We start from the raw sequence: 19,232 nt of genomic DNA, 5'->3' as shown, positions 1-19,232 counted from the left end.
CGATTAATTCTGCTTGGACTCGCATAGCCCAGCCGCTTTGGAGGTTTTGGTGCAATCATATGAACCTTGAATAAAAGCTGAACAATAATAATTCAGAAAGAATTGAGACGCAAACGAACTAGCTGAAGAACTAACAGCCACTGTCGGGCGATGCAGGTCGAAATCAACGAACTGAAACAGATCCAGGAGATTAACTGCCAAATTTAGTCAATTCCGCTGAATATTAGCCACCCTAGTTTCAAACATGTGTTATCGTGCAGTAATGAAAAACTAAAAGACATATGCAAAGTCGATTTTCACTGCTCATGTTCTGCAGAGCTTGTGTGTAAAATTACAGTAGCTTAATTTAAAAATGTGCAAATGACTCGCGAATAACTGTCAAAATTAGTCAATTTCGCCTTAGCCACCCTAATTTCAAATTTCAAAAAAAGGACATACGCAAAGTCGATTTTAATTGCCCGTTTACTACTTCACTCTAGTATTTGTTTGTAAAATTTCAAGTCGCTTGATTAAAAATGACTCCTTACGATCCTTTCAAGGTTTTGCAGCGAGCTGGCCAAAAAATTTAACCCTAATATGATGTTGGCAGATATACACAGACAACGCCTTGCACATACGCGTTTGTAGAGAAGCTGCCCAAGAAGAAAGGCATTTATTTGACTCCACAGCTGAATACTGTTGCCAACGTTTCAATTAATGGCGTCCTTTCCTCGTTTATCCACGCCTCAGTTTTCCGGCTCCATTTAAACTTGATATTGGCGGTCGCGACCAACACGTATCCATCAATCGGCTGAAGCCAGCGCACGTTGACTTGTCCGTGCCAGTTCAGGTAGCGCGCCCCAGGCCGTCGAGAAGACCTCGACGTCACGTACGCCCACCAGAACGTTACCAGGTGTGACGACTGCCCGCTACTGGAGGGGGTCCTGTGGCGACGTCATTGAACGTGCCACAAACTGTGTGCACCGAAGCGTGTGCCTATTTTCACACTTATTTTTTGTACCGCCGTTCGCATGCATTTTGTCTGACTCTTTCTGAAATGCTCAAGATGAAAGCCAGGAATCGCTTTTTGCAATCCAAAGTATATTACGTCATAAACAAGAACAACAAAACCCTTGCAAATTCTCATTGATTCAGTTTTATTGTTGAAATGGGATAGAATCCCGACCATTATTACGTTCACCATCACATTTACCCATGTCGCACCATTACGTTTCTGATTACAAAATCACTCGTGAATACGTGGTTGTTCGCAAGAATGGGCACTGGATTCATTTAAATTCACTTATGATTAACATCTTCATGTTGTAAGACGGTAAACACAAAATATTATGTGTTGGTTGATCGTAGAAAGAGGATGAGACAACAGACAAGCTACTGAGAAAATGCTGAAAGGAATTCAATGTTGGTGGAAGAAAATATAGAATGCATCTTCACAACAAATTGCTATTCGATCAATTTCAAGTGGATGCAACACGGTTGCGGTAGCGTTGCGCACAAATAAATATACAACTACAACAAACCCATTTCAAAAGCTTCTACGTCATCTTAATAAAGCAGAAAACTGCGCTAAAGTAGCGGTGACCAATAATCGTAAACCTTTTTCGCTGTAGCGAATTTGTTGTCACACAAGTTACCTCGACGTCACGTACGCACACCAGAACGTTACCAGGCGTGACGACTGCCCGCTACTGGAGGGGGTCCTGTCGCGACGTCATTGAACGTGCCACAAACTGTGAGCACCGAAGCGTGCAGCGTGCATTTTTCGAATCTATTTTTGTTAAACCGCTGTTCGCATGCATTTAGTCTGATATAAAGGATGCAATTAACAATGCAGATTAATTGATTTTAACAATTCAAGACAAGGTAATTTCGCACGATGTGAGAAGAAATCTCCTAAAATCACTTGGGTTCGTAAGGACTGAGAAAACCTAATTTGAGAACAACTTCTTCAGACGATTGGTCAATTGTGATAACGTTAAAAGATGAAACCAAAGGCATTTTGGACTTTGCTTCTGTTTCGCAAGAATCGACAGGGTTTCCTCCCTTCAATTTGCTATATAGAAGGTCCAACAGTTGAACAGATTTGTACTGAACATGGCGAATGTGAAATTACTAACGTCACTAACTACAGTAAGCTACTTCAACAAGACTAGATTTAAGTTACTCGAAAAAACGTGGCTTTGCTCGGGATGTCAATGGGAATGAGCGGACATATCATGTGAACATGTTGGATGAGTTCGCGTGAAACCTGCGATAAAACTTAATGAGTTTGTTCGGGATGTCAATGGGAATGAGCGGACGTATCATGTGAACATGTTGGATGAGTTCGCGTGAAACCTGCGATAAAACTTAATGACTTTGCTCGTGATGTCAATGGGAATGAGCGGACGTATCATGTGAACATGTTGGATGAGTTCGCGTGAAACCTGCGATAAAACTTAATGACTTTGCTAGGTATGTCAATGGGAATGAGCGGACGTATCATGTGAACATGCTGGATGAGTTCGCGTGAAACCTGCGATAAAACTTAATGAGTTTGCTCGGGATGTCAATGGGAATGAGCGGACGTATCATGTGAACATGTTGGATGAGTTCGCGTGAAACCTGCGATTAAACTTAATGAATTTGCTCGTGGTGTCAATGGGAATGAGCGGACGTATCATGTGAACATGTTGGATGAGTTCGCGTGAAACCTGCGATTAAACTTAATGAATTTGCTCGAGATGTCAATGGGAATGAGCGGACGTATCATGTGAACATGTTGGCTGAGTTCGCGTGAAACCTGCGATAAAACTTAATGACTTTGCTCGTGATGTCAATGGGAATGAGCGGACGTATCATGTGAACATGTTGGATGAGTTCGCGTGAAACCTGCGATAAAACTTAATAAATTTGCTCGGGATGTCAATGGGAATGAACGTACGTATCATGTGAACATGTTGGATGAGCTCCCGGTGAACCTGCGATAAAACTTAATGACTTTGCTCGGGATGTCAATGGGAATGAGCGGACGTATCATGTGAACATGTTGGATGAGTTCATCATGTGATGTATAAAAAATAGGCGGGAAAACTACAGTTACAGTAAGTTGTTATAGAGCATCGGGAAGTAAACGCACTGTTCCCTATCATTAACACAGCGATTTGTAACACAGTATAACAACTTACTGTAACAGTAGTTTTCCCGCCTATTTTTTATACATCACATGATTTTGCAAGCGGTGTTAGCGTTATCCCCTTTTTCGTGTTGGCACGTTTTTTGGCGTTAGTGTGTGGCGTACCATTACCTTGAGGAAGCCTTGTTGAATAACAGGCGAAACGTCGGTGAATAAAGTTACGTTTTATCTTTGCCAGAGGAACAGATTATTAAGTTACAATATGCCTGGCAGCAACAAAAACATTATAACAGACTTTGTGTTGACTTTAAAATCGGCAAGAACAATTGAATCGAAAATCGATCGTACAAACGAACTAAATGTTTTTGTAATGGAAAGTGGTCGTGCTTGACTTAACCCAAGTAATTTGTGTTCGATACCGATTTCTCGCCCAAAAAAATTGTAGAAAAAAGTTGTTTTTCTTTTTCTTCCTTCAATTTACCGTTGATGTTTTTTTCTGTTAAAAAGTACTCAGCGCAAATAATGCTCAAACACTGTGACCTCGTTTAGCGCCGTGTTATTGTGTTAAATTATACAACGATGTTGGTCCATTTTTTCCCCTTTTTCCTTCATTCAACCATGATCTTTTGAGAAATCTTGATAGCGTTGACTATATTTTTAGGTGCGAATTCGCTTGCGTAATACGATATTCGTTATAATCATTTCAAAATATCACGAAATTCACACCAGCGGTTTGCGGCTGTGGGCGCGGTTTTCTAAACGTGGCAAGCGTCAAAGCATTCACACCAGCGGTTGACGACGGCGTGATTTTCTCGCTTGAAGCGGTTGACGAAGGAGTTAAATCTGATTTCAACTTTTCCGTCAGCTGCAGTGATTGGAAACTTGTTTTCCTTCGACTTGTTATGATTAAGTTAAATGGTTTTACCAGATTTTATTTATTAATTAAGTGTTTGGTGATAAGTTATCACAAAATATTTGATGTATACGTGTATACACCCTGTCTGCAGCTCTCATTGATTATTATGGCTCTTTTGCGCATATAATTTGATGTATTGTTATTAATCGCAATGGATTAAATTGCCTAGCTTTAATTAATTTTTGGCTATAATAAAATCGTTTGGTTTAAAAAATCTTCTAGATCAGTGCCACTTGCATCGTCATTTCTCTGTTGCAACAATAATAGCGAACTGAATAATACATATGTTCTAAGTAAACGCTCTGTACATGATTAATTTGTTGATTATTGTGTTAATCGTTAATAACAACTTGTTTTGTCGCTTAATAAAACTAAATGAAGTTTCCTACCAAAGTTTTTACGACACAAAGACGCTCATGGTGTTTTAGATATTGAAATGAATTGTCGCGTTGGCGCCAACCGCACTGCAGGTGTGAATACGCGACCGTCATGCATCGCCAATCGCAACCGTCCATCGCGATATGGGCGTAAAAGGAAGTTTTCACCAAACTCTTTAACAACGTGAAGCACTGACGAGGCGCGTGAAATTACCGACGCCGATTTGTTTACGCCTAAAAGACACACCTGTAATATGGCTTACATTAGTTCTTCCGAGACATCCCATTAAAACGAGGTAATGTACTTCACTCTAATACGGGGATTCTAATACATGATCGACGTTTGGTCTGAAACATTCCAGCATTATTCAAGTTACGAGCAAACCTGATGTCCATGGAAACAACGCTTTCACATCATGCATAAAGTACGGGCGTGAGTTGGATTCAAAACAATTCTGGGCAAAGAAAACTACAGGTGTGATCGCATGGACATCGAATCGTTTCAAATAAATGCGTAAGAATGTTCGACTAACGATCGGAAGAATTTACATCTGCAGAACTGCGGATTGTGTTCCGTCAAATTCGCATCAAGGAAGACAACTCTTCCGTAGTGTTTCTGGATGTGTGGCATGTGCTGGATTGCGAATCTAGCTTTGGGTTTGTCACCAAAACTTTGTTATGATGATTGCTTGGGGCACCGCCTTTCCTCAAATGCTCAAACTAACGCACAAAGAGAAAGAATTAAAAAGCCAAGCAAGAATTGTTTACAAACGATCGATGTCTTTAGGAAATATTTTGAACAATTACCGGCAACTGGCATTGCAAACAGACTGCAGCAGGACTGCGGGGAGTTACGCTTGCAGACGGTGCCCAATGTGCGGACACCATGGCAACCATAAATCTATGGTTATTAAAACGACCAATTTAACGACGAAAAAAACAATACAAACTAACACAACACCTAACCTGTGCAAGTTATTGCATTTACGTTGCATCGTGCCAAATCTGTCAAGAGCAGTACGCTGATCAGACTAAAAATAAATTCTCAAAACGATGGACGCAACATAGGTCAGATTGGAACATGACAACAGGCAAAGCGGGGAGTACCGAAAAGACGGCCCTGCGCCACCATTATTTAGGTGCGCACCCCTCGTCAGGTCAACACCAGCACATTGACAGCTCTTTTTCAGTGACATTTGTGGAAGAACCGATGGTCAACAGACTGGATGTTTGCGAAGCCAAATGGGAAAATCTCTAAGCAAGTCCAAAAAATGATCACTCCCAGAATTCGGGGAATAACATCTAGATGTTTAATTGATGCGTCCTTCGGTTGCAACGTAAATCTGTTCATTGGTTTTATCATTGCTCTTATCACGTTCTGTGTTGTGTTTACGTCGTACGTTCGTGCTGGGGTGTTGTTGTGTTGCGTGTTCCCGTCATTCGCCCAATTCTATCTTAGCGCCACTGGAGTCACAACGCCTTCCATTGCTGTGTAGTGCATAGGGAAGGCAGTAGTACAGGACTTTTTGCTTTTTACTTTGATTTATTTATTCCATTATATTTATTATTTATTTTTTTTTCTTATTTTACCAATTCCCGTATAGCTTCCTGTGTTTCCTGGTAATTTCGTATTTGCAGAAACTGAGAATGCCCGTGCATTCGAAATCAATTGTTCAATATTGTTAACAAATCAGTTGACTTCAATTTGAAACATCTGATAACATTAACTTATTATCAAAATGAATTGGTGTCGCTGACAGAGTACAATGCCAACTAAAGGGGTAGATTCTGGAGAAATTAAAGAACCAGTCACGACCGGAAACATACATGTTTACCAACTGGGTATTGTCACGAAAATAAAAACAAACATTAAAGCGGTTTGGTTTCTTAACTATTTTCGTCCTGTGCTCCAATAATTCCATTCATTTTCATTAGCGCCCCCCTTTCAATAATTGCAGCATGCTTCATTATTCCGACAAAAACATGCAGAAATTTATGAAACCTTGAATGACAAAAACAACTTAAAGTATATTATGCCACAAACACGAACAACCAAACCCTTGCAAATTTCACTTGATTAATTGTTTTTGTTCAAGTACATTCCTTGCAACAACTGGGTTTAATCGACGTTATTATGAAAGAAAACAAATACACCCACACATTTCCGCCACCAAAAATAAATAGCATTTGACCCATTTGGGGGTAACGGTCCATTAGTTGGAAAACACTTGCATTTGTGCCCAAATCCCTGGCAGTCAAGTATTGTATAATTTGTATTTATAATTTGTCACTCATGAAAAATTTTCATTTACGTTACGAAGTCTCACAACTGGACAAATATCTCACTGGTATAAAAATACATAAACAACATCTTACCGGTTTGCTTCTCCTTTGAATCACGTAGGTGAGATTCTCGAGGTCGGTCGGGAGGAGTGATGAGTCACTGAGGTCGATCTCATCAGGGAGTAAGGCGGACACGATTGAAGTTATCTCCTCATCGATCGCTTCATGAGCCCAGCTGCAGCATCGAAGTATCGATTGCTTGGTCGGTTTCCCCATGTACGACGATGCGAGATTCTTCAGCAGCTTCTTCTTAGCTTCCTTGGTACATTTCAGAAAAATCAAATTAGTAGAGCTTGAATCCTGCATCGTGACAGAACGTTTTAATTGAAAATCAACTTAATTTTCCAAAATTACCTGAAATGTGACCCTGCTTTATTGGTTGTATTGTTTTGCGTCACTCGGCTCCTCTTATGAAACAAATAAACCTAACGCATAACACCTCTGGTACGCTGACATTTTCGTGCATGTTTTTGCATTGCAATACAAACATAAATATTGTTGCTTTGGACAGACAGGAAATCACTCACCGGTTTCTTCAGCAGTTTAATCTTCTCGAATAGATGTTTGGCACTAACGCTTGTCAGGCCGCATTCACGCAGATCCACTTGTTCAATGTTTTGAATGCAGTCTGCTACGTAAACCGCGCCATGGTCTTCTATATTGTTGCCCGAGAGTTTGAGCATCTTCAGCTGCATGAAATAATATCCAAGTAAAACATGGTATGAATAACAACAATACAAATGGGTGGTATTGAAACTACAGTTTGGCAACGCGAAACAAAACAATAATAATTATTTAACTTTGACATAAATATTTTTTCTACCGATATAAATAACTGTCTCGTTACGCTGAAAACTTAATGGTTGATGTTTGTATATTCCGATTTCTGACCATCTAAGTTTATCGACGGCAACTGGCAGCCACTTGCGTTCTTCAGCCTTCAGCTGAGGAAGCCCGAAATCAAGTACAGCGTATTTGATCGTGAACTGTTGGTACTTCACTCAGCTATTTGATGTTTACAATACTTTATTGATGGTCGAAATTTTACTGCGTACACAAACCATAAACCTCTCACTTTTGGTTTGGAAAAAATCACAGAGCCTTGGTCTGCACGCTAACAGCGACATCTTTCGGCGATATCGGAGTTCACCACTGATGTGCAGCAAATCAACAGGAAAAGTAACAAAGCAGCCGATGCCCTTTAGAATGCTACCATGTCTACTTTGCAAACGCCAACCTAATCCACTGTCGGTCGTCCCAGAAGCATGGATGTGATTGACGATATTCATGGACATTCTCACCCATCTATCCGCATCATCATAAGCAGCTTATTACCTCCAAGTTTGTTTGGCATGGATTGCGCAAGGAAGCGGGTCTATGGGTGAGGCAGTGACTCTTATGCCAGCGAGCCAAAGTACAACTGCACATCAAAGCGTCGTGAAAGGAATATCCACGTCCGTCAAACCGTTTCATTTATGTCAACATTTACATAGTTGGGCCATTACCACAATGTCAAGGCAAGATGTATTTACTCACGGTGGTAGACCGTTTTACTCGCTGGCCAGAGGCAATTCCCACGCAGGATTACGTGCGCACGCGCTTTCATCTACCATTGGATATCCCGTTTCCGTATTACAGCCCACATGCCTACCTTGGGTGTTGTTGGGAATACGAATTACCTCAAAACTTGATTTGCAGACAACTTCAGCGGAGATGGTTTATGGCTCAACATTGGCTGTTGCTGAGCAATTCATTTCACCAAATGAACACACACGTTTGCTTGCACTCCGAAGATCTCAGCTGCTTCCGACGCCCATGTCGAGACATAACAAGGTTTGCGTAAGCGTTCCAAAATGCGTCACGACGAGACACCCACTGACCTCTTTAACTGCGTCTTACGGTACCTATAAGGTGTTGCAACGAGCAGCCAAGACGTTTACACTTGATATTGGCGGTCGCGACCAACACGTATCTATCAATCGGCTGGAAACAGAGCACGATGACTTGTCCGTGCCAGTTCAGGTAGCGCAACCCAAGCCGCCGGGAAGACCTCGACGTCACGTACGCCCACCAGAACGTTACCAGGCGTGACGACTGCCCGCCACTGGAGGGATCCTGTGGCGACCTCACTGAACGTACCACAAACTGTGTGCACCGAAGCGTACAGTGTGCCTTTTTCGTATCTATTTTTGCTAAACCGCTGTTTGCATGAATTTAAACTCTTTCAGAGGCGCTAGAAAGAAAAGTTGTAACCGCATTAGTCTGATAAAAAGTCAAAGGATGCAATTAAAAATTTACTTGAATTTATGCTACCAAAACAAGACAAGGTAATTTCGCACGATGTAAGAAGAAATCTTCGCTACCCCCTAAAATCACTTGGGTTCGTTAGGACTGAGAAAACCTAATTTGAGAAAAACCTGTCCGGACGATTGGACAATTGTGATTACGTTCCAGGATGGATCCAAATGCACTTCAAGCATTGCTTTTGTTTCGTAAGAATCGACGGGGTTTCCTCCCTTCAATTTGCTGAATGGAAGATCTGTGCGCCAACAGTTGAACAGATTTGTACTGAACATGGCGTATGTGAAAATACCAACGTCACTAACTATAGTAAGCTACTTCAACAATGCTCGGTTTGTGTTACAAGATAAAACTTAATGACTTTGCTCGGGATGTCAATGGGAATGAGCGGACGTATCATGTGAACATGTTGGGTGAGTTCGCGTGAATCCTGCGATAAAACTTAATGATTTGCTCGGGATGTCAATGGGAATGAGCGGACGTATCATGTGAACATGTTGGATGAGTTCGCGTGAAACCAGGGTGAAAACCTAATGACTTTGCTCGGGATGTCAATGGGGATGATCGGACGTATCATGTAAACATGTTGGATGAGTTCGCGTGAAACCTACGATAAAACTTAATGACTTTGATCGGGATGTCAATTGGAATGAGCGGACGTATCATGTGAACATGTTGGATGAGTTCGCGTGAAACCTGCGATAAAACTTAATGACTTTGCTCGGGATGTCAATGGGAATGAACGGACGTATCATGTGAACATGTTGGATGAGTTCGCGTGAAACCTGCGAGAAAACCTAATGACTTTGTTCGGGCATTGAATGGGATTGAGCGGACGTCTCATGTGAACATGTTGGATGAGTTCGCGTGAAAGCTGCGACAAAACCTAATGACTTTGCTCGGGCATTGAATGGGATTGAGCGGACGTCTCATGTGAACATGTTGGATGAGTTCGCGTGAAAGCTGCGATAAAACTTTGGACGAACAGACGACCGGTTGTTCCCAGGTAAGTGTTATGGTTGGCGACGGTGATACCAACGATGCGTGACGATGAGGAGTTACTGGGAATCAAGTTGAACCGAAACCCGACGACCGAACAATTGTTACAAGTGGTTGTGCAAATGAACTCTTTTTGTAACATCTCTGTCGTTTTATTTTTGGTTTAACACACCTCAATTAAATCACCACATATAAATGTAAATATGCACATAGACAACATTACAGACTTTGTGTTGACTTTAAAATCGGCAAGAACAATTGAATCGAAAATCGATCGTACAAACGAACTAAATGTTTTTGTAATGGAAAGTGGTCGTGCTTGACTTTAACCCAAGTAATTTGTGTTCGATGCCGATTTCTCGCCAGTAAAAATTGTTTTTTTTCTTTTTCTCCTTCAATTTACCGTTGATGTTTTTTTCTGTACTCAGCGCAAATAATGGACAAACACTGTGACCTCGTTTAGCGCCGTGTTGTTGTGTTAATTTATACAACGATGTTGGTCCATTTTTTTATAGTTTCCCTAATTCAACCATGATCTTTTGAGAAATCTTAATAACGTTGACAATATTTTTAGGTGCGAATTCGCTAGCGTAATACGATAATCATTATTATTATTTTAAAATATCACGCAGTTCATTATTGAAATAAAATTCCAACCGAAATTCACACCAGTCACGGTTAGCATGTATTAATATTGTTCGCAATGGATTAAATTGCCTTGCGTTAATTAATTTTTCGCTATAATAAAATCGTTTGGTTTAAAAAATCTTCTAGATCAGTGCCACTAACATCGTCATTTCTCTGTTACAACAGTAATAGCAAACTAAATAATACACATGTTCTAAGTAAACGCTCTGAACATGATTAATTTGTTGAATATTAAGTTAATCGATAATAACAACTTGTTTTGTCGCTTAATAAAACTAAATGAAGTTTCCTACCAACGTATTTACGACATAAAGACGTTCATGGTGTTTTAGATGTTGAATTGATATGCAGCGTTGGCGCCAACCGCACTGCAGGTGTGAATACGCGACCGTCATGCATCGCCAGCCACAACCGCGATATAGGCGTTAAAAGGAAGTTTTCACCAAACTCAATTCCAGACGCCGATTTGTTTACGCCTAAAAGGCACACTTGTAATATGGTTCACATCAGTAATTCGGGGACCTCCCTTTAAACCGAGCTAATGTACATCACTCTAATATGTGGGTTACATGATCGTCGTTTGATCTTAAACATTACAGTATTATTTAAGTTACTCGCGAAGCTTTGTTGCAGATTAACTGCTTGATGTCCATGGAAACAACGCTTTCACATCAGGCATAAAGTACGGGCGTGAGTTGGATTTAAAAACAATTCTGGGCAAAGAAAATTACAGGTGTAATCGTATGGACATCGAATCGTTTCAAATAAATGCGTGAGAATTTTCGACTCAAGACCGTAAGCATTTTCATCTGCAGGACTGCGGATTGAGTTCCGTCAAATGCGCATCAAGGATGGTAACACTTCCGTAGAGTTTCTGAGGCTATTTATAAGGCTATTAATGCAAATATTGCAGAGGCACGAACTTGGACACAACGATTTCGTGATGCCACCGAAAAGGGCAAAATCTCAATGATTGCTTGGGGCACCGCCATTCCTCAAGTGCACAAACTAACGCATAAAGAGAAAGAATTGAAAAGCCAAGCAAGAATTGTTTGCAAACGACCGCCGTCTTTGGGAAATATTCTGACCAATTACCGGCAACTGGCATTGCAAACAGACTGCAGCAGCTCCGCGGGGAGTTACGCTTGCAGACGGTGCCCAATGTGCGGACACCATGGCAACCCTAAATCTATGGTTATTGAAACGACCAATTTAACGACGAAAAAAACAATACAAACTAACGCAACATCTAACCTGTGCAAGTTATTGCATTTACGTTGCATCGTGCCAAATCTGTCAAGAGCAGTACGCTGATCAGACTAAAAATAAATTCTCAAAACGATGGACGCAACATAGGTGGGATTGAAACATGACAATAGGCAAAACGAGGAGTACCGAAAAGACGGCCTTGCGCCACCATTATTAAAGCGCGCACCCCTCGTCAGTTCAACACAAGCCCATTCACAGCTCTATTGCAGTGACATTTGTGGAACAACCGATGGTCAACAGACTGGATGTTTTCGAAGCCAAATGGATAAACCTTAATCAAGTCCAAAAAATGATCACTCCCAGAATTCGGGAAATAATATCTTGACGTTTTATTGCTATGTCCTTCGGTTGCAACGTAATTCTGTTCATTGGTTTTTATCATGGCCCATTGTACGTTCACATGTGTTGTGTTTACGTTCGTGCTGCAGGTGTTGTTGCGTTGCGTGTTCACGCCATTCGCCCAATTTTATCTTAGCGCCACTGGAGCAACAACGCCTTCCATTGCAGTGAAGTGCACAGGGAAGGCAGTAGTACAGGACTTTTTGCTTTTTACTTTGATTTATTTATTTAATTTTTTTTCTTATTTTACCAATTCCCGTATAGCTTCCTGTGTTTCCTGGTAATTTCGTATTTGCAGAAACTGAGAATGCCCGTGCATTCGAAATCAATTGTTCAATATTGTTAACAAATCAGTTGACTTCAATTTGAAACATCTGATAACATTAACTTATTATCAAAATGAATTGGTGTCACTGACAGAGTACAATGCCAACTAAAGGGGTAGATTCTGGAGAAATTAAAGAACCAGTCACGACCGGAAACATACATGTTTACCAACTGGGTATTGTAACGAAAACAAAAACAAACATTAAAGCAGTTTGGTTTCTTAACTATTTTCGTCGTGTGCTCCAATAATTCCATTCATTTTCATTAGCGCCCCCCTTTCAATAATTGCAGCATGCTTCATTATTCCGACAAAAACATGCAGAAATTTATGAAACCTTGAATGACAAAAACAACTTAAAGTATATTATGCCACAAACACGAACAACCTAACCCTTGCAAATTTCAATTGATTAATTTTTTTTGTTCAAGTACATTCCTTGCAACAACTGGGTTCAATCGACGTTATTATGAAAGAAAACAAATACATCCTCACATTTCCGCCACCAAAAATAAATAGCATTTGACCCATTTGGGGGTAACGGTCCATTAGTTGGAAAACACTTGCATTTGTGCCTAAATCCCTGGCAGTCAAGTATTGTATAATTTGTATTTATAATTTGTCACTCATGAAAAATTTTCATTTACGTTACGAAGTCTCACAACTGGACTAATATCTTACTGGTATAAAAATACATAAACAACATCTTACCGGTTTGCTTCTCCTTTGAATCACGAAGGTGAGATTCTCGAGGTCGGTCGGGAGGAGTGATGAGTTACTGAGGTCGATCTCATCAGGGAGTAAGGCGGACACGGATGAAGTTATCTGTTCATCGTTCGCTTCATGAGCCCAGCTGCAGCATCGAAGTATCGATTGCTTGGTCGGTTTCCCCATGTACGACGATGCGAGATTCTTCAGCAGCTTCTTCTTAGCTTCCTTGGTACATTTCAGAAAAATCAAATTAGTAGAGCTTGAATCCTGCATCGTGACAGAACGTTTTAATTGAAAATCAACTTAATTTTCCAAAATTACCTGAAATGTGACCCTGCTTTATTGGTTGTATTGTTTTGCGTCACTCGGCTCCTCTTATGAAACAAATAAACCTAACGCATAACACCTCTAGTACGCTGACATTTTCGTGCATGTTTTTGCATTGCAATACAAACATAAATATTGTTGCTTTGGACAAACAGGAAATCACTCACCGGTTTCTTCAGCAGTTTAATCTTCTCGAATAGATGTTTGGCACTAACGCTTGTCAGGCCGCATTCACGCAGATCCACTTGTTCAATGTTTTGAATGCAGTCTGCTACGTAAACCGCGCCATGGTCTTCTATATTGTTGCCCGAGAGTTTGAGCATCTTCAGCTGCATGAAATAATATCCAAGTAAAACATGGTATGAATAACAACAATACAAATGGGTGGTATTGAAACTACAGTTTGGCAACGCGAAACAAAATAATAATAATTATTTAACTTTGAAATAAATATTTTTTCTACCGACATAAATAACTGTCTCGTTACGCTGAAAACTTAATGGTTGATGTTTGTATATTCCGATTTCTGACCATCTAAGTTTATCGACGGCAACTGGCAGCCTCTTGCGTTCTTCAGCCTTCAGTTGAGGAAGCCCAAAATCAAGTACAGCGCATTTGATCGTGAACTGTTGGTACTTCACTCAGCTATTTGATGTTTACAATACTTTATTGATGGTCGAAATTTTACTGCGTACACAAACCATAAACCTCTCACTTTTGGTTTGAAAAAAACCACAGAGCCTTGGTCTGCACGCTAACAGCGACATCTTTCGGCGATATCGGAGTTCACCACTGATGTGCAGCAAATCAACAGGAAAAGTAACAAAGCAGCCGATGCCCTTTAGAATGATACCATGTCTACTTTGCAAACGCCAACCTTGGATTTCGAGTTTGAAGCTTTGTCAACAGTGCAACCAACCTACGAGGTACAGACGCATCGTACAGCTTTGGGCTTCATCTTCAGGACGTTACCATTCCAGGTGTTAAGCTTTTATGCGATGTGTCACTCGGTAATCCACTGTCGATCGTCCCAGAAGCATCGATGTGTTTGACGTTATTCATGGACATTCTCACCCGTCTATCCGCATCACGAAGCAGCTTATTACCCCCAAGTTTGTTTGGCTTGGATTGTGCAAGAAAGCGCGTCTATGGGTGAGGCAGTGACTCTTATGTCAGCGAGTCAAAGTACAACAGCACATCAAAGCGCCGTGAAAGGAATATCCACGTTCGTCAAACCGTTTCATTTATGTCAACATTTACATAGTTGGGCCATTACCACAATGTCAAGGCAAGATGTATTTACTCACGGTGGTAGACCGTTTTACTCGCTGGCCAGAGGCAATTCCCACGCAGGATTACGTGCGCACGCGCTTTCATCTACCATTGGATATCCCGTTTCCGTATTACAGCCCACATGCCTACCTTGGGTGTTGTTGGGAATACGAATTACCTCAAAACTTGATTTGCAGACAACTTCAGCGGAGATGGTTTATGGCTCAACATTGGCTGTTGCTGAGCAATTCATTTCACCAAATGAACCCACATCACGTTTGCTTGCACTCCGAAGATCTCAGCTGCATCCGATGCCCATGTCGAGACATAACAAGGTTTGCGTAAGCGTTCCAAAATGCGTCACGACGAGACACCCACTGACCTCTTTAACTGCGTCTTACGGTACCTATAAGGTGTTGCAACGAGCAGCCAAGACGTTTACACTTGATATTGGCGGTCGCGACCAACACGTATCCATCAATCGGCTGGAAACAGAGCACGATGACTTGTCCGTGCCAGTTCAGGTAGCGCAACCCAAGCCGCCGGGAAGACCTCGACGTCACGTACGCCCACCAGAACGTTACCAGGCGTGACGACTGCCCGCCACTGGAGGGATCCTGTGGCGACATCACTGAACGTACCACAAACAGTGTGCACCGAAGCGTGCAGTGTGCCTTTTTCGTATCTATTTTTGCTAAACCGCCGTTTGCATGAATATAAACTCTTTCAGAGGCGCTCGAAAGAAAAGCTGTAACCGCATTAGTCTGATAAAAAGTCAAAGGATGCAATTAAAAATTTACTTGAATTTATGCTACCAAAACAAGACAAGGTAATTTCACACGATGTAAGAAGAAATCTTCGCTACCCCCTAAAATCACTTGGGTTCGTTAGGACTGAGAAAACCTAATTTGAGAAAAACTTGTCCGGACGATTGGTCAATTGTGATTACGTTCCAGGATGGATCCAAATAAACTTCAACGATTGCTTTTGTTTCGTAAGAATCGACGGGGTTTCCTCCCTTCAATTTGCTGAATGGAAGATCTGTGCGCCAACAGTTGAACAGATTTGTACTGAACATAGCGTATGTGAAAACACCAACGTCACTAACTACAGTAAGCTACTTCAACAATGCTCGGTTTGTGTTACAAGATAAAACCTAATGACTTTGCTCGGGATGTCAATGGGAATGAGCGGACGTATCATGTGAACATGTTGGATGAGTTCGCGTGAAATCTGCGATAAAACCTAATGACTTTGCACGGGATGTCAATGGGAATGAGCGGACATATCATATGAAGATTTTGGATGAGTTCGCGTGAAACCTGCGATAAAACTTAATGACTTTGCTCGGGATGTCAATGGGAATGAGCGGACGTGTAATGTGAATATGTTGGATGAGTTCGCGTGAAACCTGCGATAAAACTTAATGACTTTGCTCGGGATGTCAATGGGAATGAGCGGACGTATCATGTGAACATGTTGGATGAGTTCGCGTGAAACCTGCGATAAAACTTAATGGCTTTGCTCGGGGTGTCAATGGGAATGAGCGGACGTATCATGTGAACATGTTGGATGATTTCGCGTCAAACCTGCGATAAAACCTAATGACTTTGCTCGGGATGTCAATGGGAATGAGCGGACGTATCATATGAAGATGTTGGATGAGTTCCCGTGAAACCTGCGATAAAACTTAATGACTTTGCTCGGGATGTCAATGGGAATGAGCGGACGTGTAATGTGAACATGTTGGATGAGTTCGCGTGAAACCTGCGATAAAACTTAATGACTTTGCTCGGGAAGTGAATGGGAATGCGCGGACGTATCATATGAAGATGTTGGATGAGTTCGCGTGAAACCTGCGATAAAACTTAATGACTTTGCTCGGGAAGTGAATGGGAATGCGCGGACGTATCATATGAAGATGTTGGATGAGTTCGCGTGAAACCTGCGATAAAACTTAATGGCTTTGCTCGGGATGTCAATGGGAATGAGCGGACGTTTCATGTGAACATGTTGGATGATTTCGCGTGAAACCTGTGATAAAACTTTGGACAAGCAGATGACCGGTTGTTCCCAGATACGTTTCATGGTTGGCGACAGTGATACCAACAATGCGTCACGATGAGAAGTTACTGGGAATCAAGTTGGACAAAAACCCGAAAACCGAACAAATGTAACAAGTTTTTCTTCAAACAATTCTTCTCTATTTTTTAACATTTCAGTTGTTTGTTTGTTGACACTCTTTATCCTGCAGTAACGAGCTAAGTACAAAGATAAAAACCACACGATAAAAAGCGGTTCTCTTCGCGTTGTCTGACTCGTTAATAAAAGTAAAATCAATAAAGTAGAAATACATTTACACAGTAATGGTAACGCCAAATTAAATAATAATAATACACAACCACGTGTGATCGAAATATCAGTGATTAAATTAAGATATGCCTTATGTGTGAGGTGTGGTGTACAAAATGCACTGTGTCAACTACGACGTGGTCGATATTGGTGAGACTGACTGCGCATAACACGAACACGACTGAATAAACATCAGGGTGCGTATTTAACTGCATGAAGTCTACGGAAACAACGAGTTAGCAGTCTATAGCTGGTTTGGTGCATAGAATAGATCTAAAAATGGCATGATTTTCAGAATGTCTCTAAATTACAGTTGAGGTATAGTGGAAATACAATGGTTAAGCATTACATACCGATATGGCAATAGTCGGCATTTAAATAACTAAGGCTGAAACTTTCTTTCATTTCGTGTGTTGTATTTTTGCTCGCGACGAATTCCGACTAAGACATGAAATCACTCACCGGTTTCTTTAACAGTTTAATCTTCTCCGATAGATATTTGGCTCCAACACCTGTCAGACGGCATTCACCCAGATCCACTTGTTCAATGTTTTCGATGCAGTCGGCCACGTAAACCGCACCACGGTCTTCTATATTGTTGTAGGAGAGGTTGAGCATCTTCAACTGAACGAAATAACATCAATGTTAAACAAAGTGTGAATAACAACACAGATAATTGATATCAAAAAACAATAAGTTGAAACACGAATCAAACAAGTAATAATGATTTTTAATCAAGCGCGAATATTTCCCATGCCGATTTCAGTAATTGGCTTTGGAATAGAAACTGAGATGGACAGAAACTGGTTATAAGATCAAAGTTATAAGATTACAATCCTGGGAGTGTTGTTTGCCCAAAAGACTAAATTGAAAACAAGTTTTCAACGATTGGTCAATTGTGATTACGTAAAAGGATGAAAACAAAGGCATTTCGCTTTTGTTCCCCAAGAAACGATGGGATTTCCTCCCTTCAATGGCTGAATACAAGATCTGTGCGCCAACAGCTGAACAGATTTGTACTGAACATGACGTATGTGAAAATGTCACAAGTGGTTTTTCAAACGATTTACAACCTCTATTTAATTTCTCTGTCGTTTTATTCTTGGTTTAACACACCTCAATTTAATCACCAAATATAAATGCAAATATGCATGTAGACACCATAACAGACTTTGTGTTAGCTTTACAATCGGCAAAAACAATTGAATCGAAAATCGCTCGTAAAAAACGAACTAAATGTTAGTAATGGAATGTGGTCGTGCGCTGCTTGACTTTAACTCAAGTAATTTGTGTTCTATGCCGATTTCTCGACCGTTGATGTTTTTTTCTGTGAAAAAGTACTCAGCGCAAACTATACTCAAACACTGTAACCCCGTTTAGCGTCGTGTTAATGTGTTAAATTATAGAATAAGTTGGTGCATTTTTTAGAGTGTTCCTAATTCAACCATGATCTTTTTAGAAATCTTGATAGTGTTGACTACATTTTAGGTGCAAATTGGTTTGCGTAATGCGATAATCATTATAATCAATGCAAAATATCACACCATAGCTGCTGTCGGCGTGGTTTTCTAAACGCGGCAAGCGGCAAGCGCCAAAGTATTCACACCAATCTGCATCATGCCGTGACGGCGTGATTTTCTCGCTTGAAGTGGTTGACCGGAGTTAAATTTGATTTTAACTTTTCCGTCAGCTGCAATGATTGTAAGCTTGTTTTCGCTCGGCTTGTTATGATTAATTTAAAGGGGTTTTAACTACTTTTATTTATAAATTGAGTGTTTGGTGATAAGTTTGACACAAAATATTTCATGTATTATTATTGTTCGCAATGGCGTAAATTGCCTTACGTTAATTAATTTTTGGCTACAGTAAAATCGTTTGGTTTAAAAAATCTTCGAACTCACTAATACATATGTTCTAAGTAAACGCTCTGTACATGAT

This window comes from Ascidia mentula, chromosome 6 (genome assembly GCF_947561715.1).
Source record: "Ascidia mentula chromosome 6, kaAscMent1.1, whole genome shotgun sequence".
In the NCBI taxonomy this organism is placed as follows: Eukaryota; Metazoa; Chordata; class Ascidiacea; order Phlebobranchia; family Ascidiidae; genus Ascidia; species Ascidia mentula.
This window is presented reverse-complemented; position numbering follows the sequence as displayed.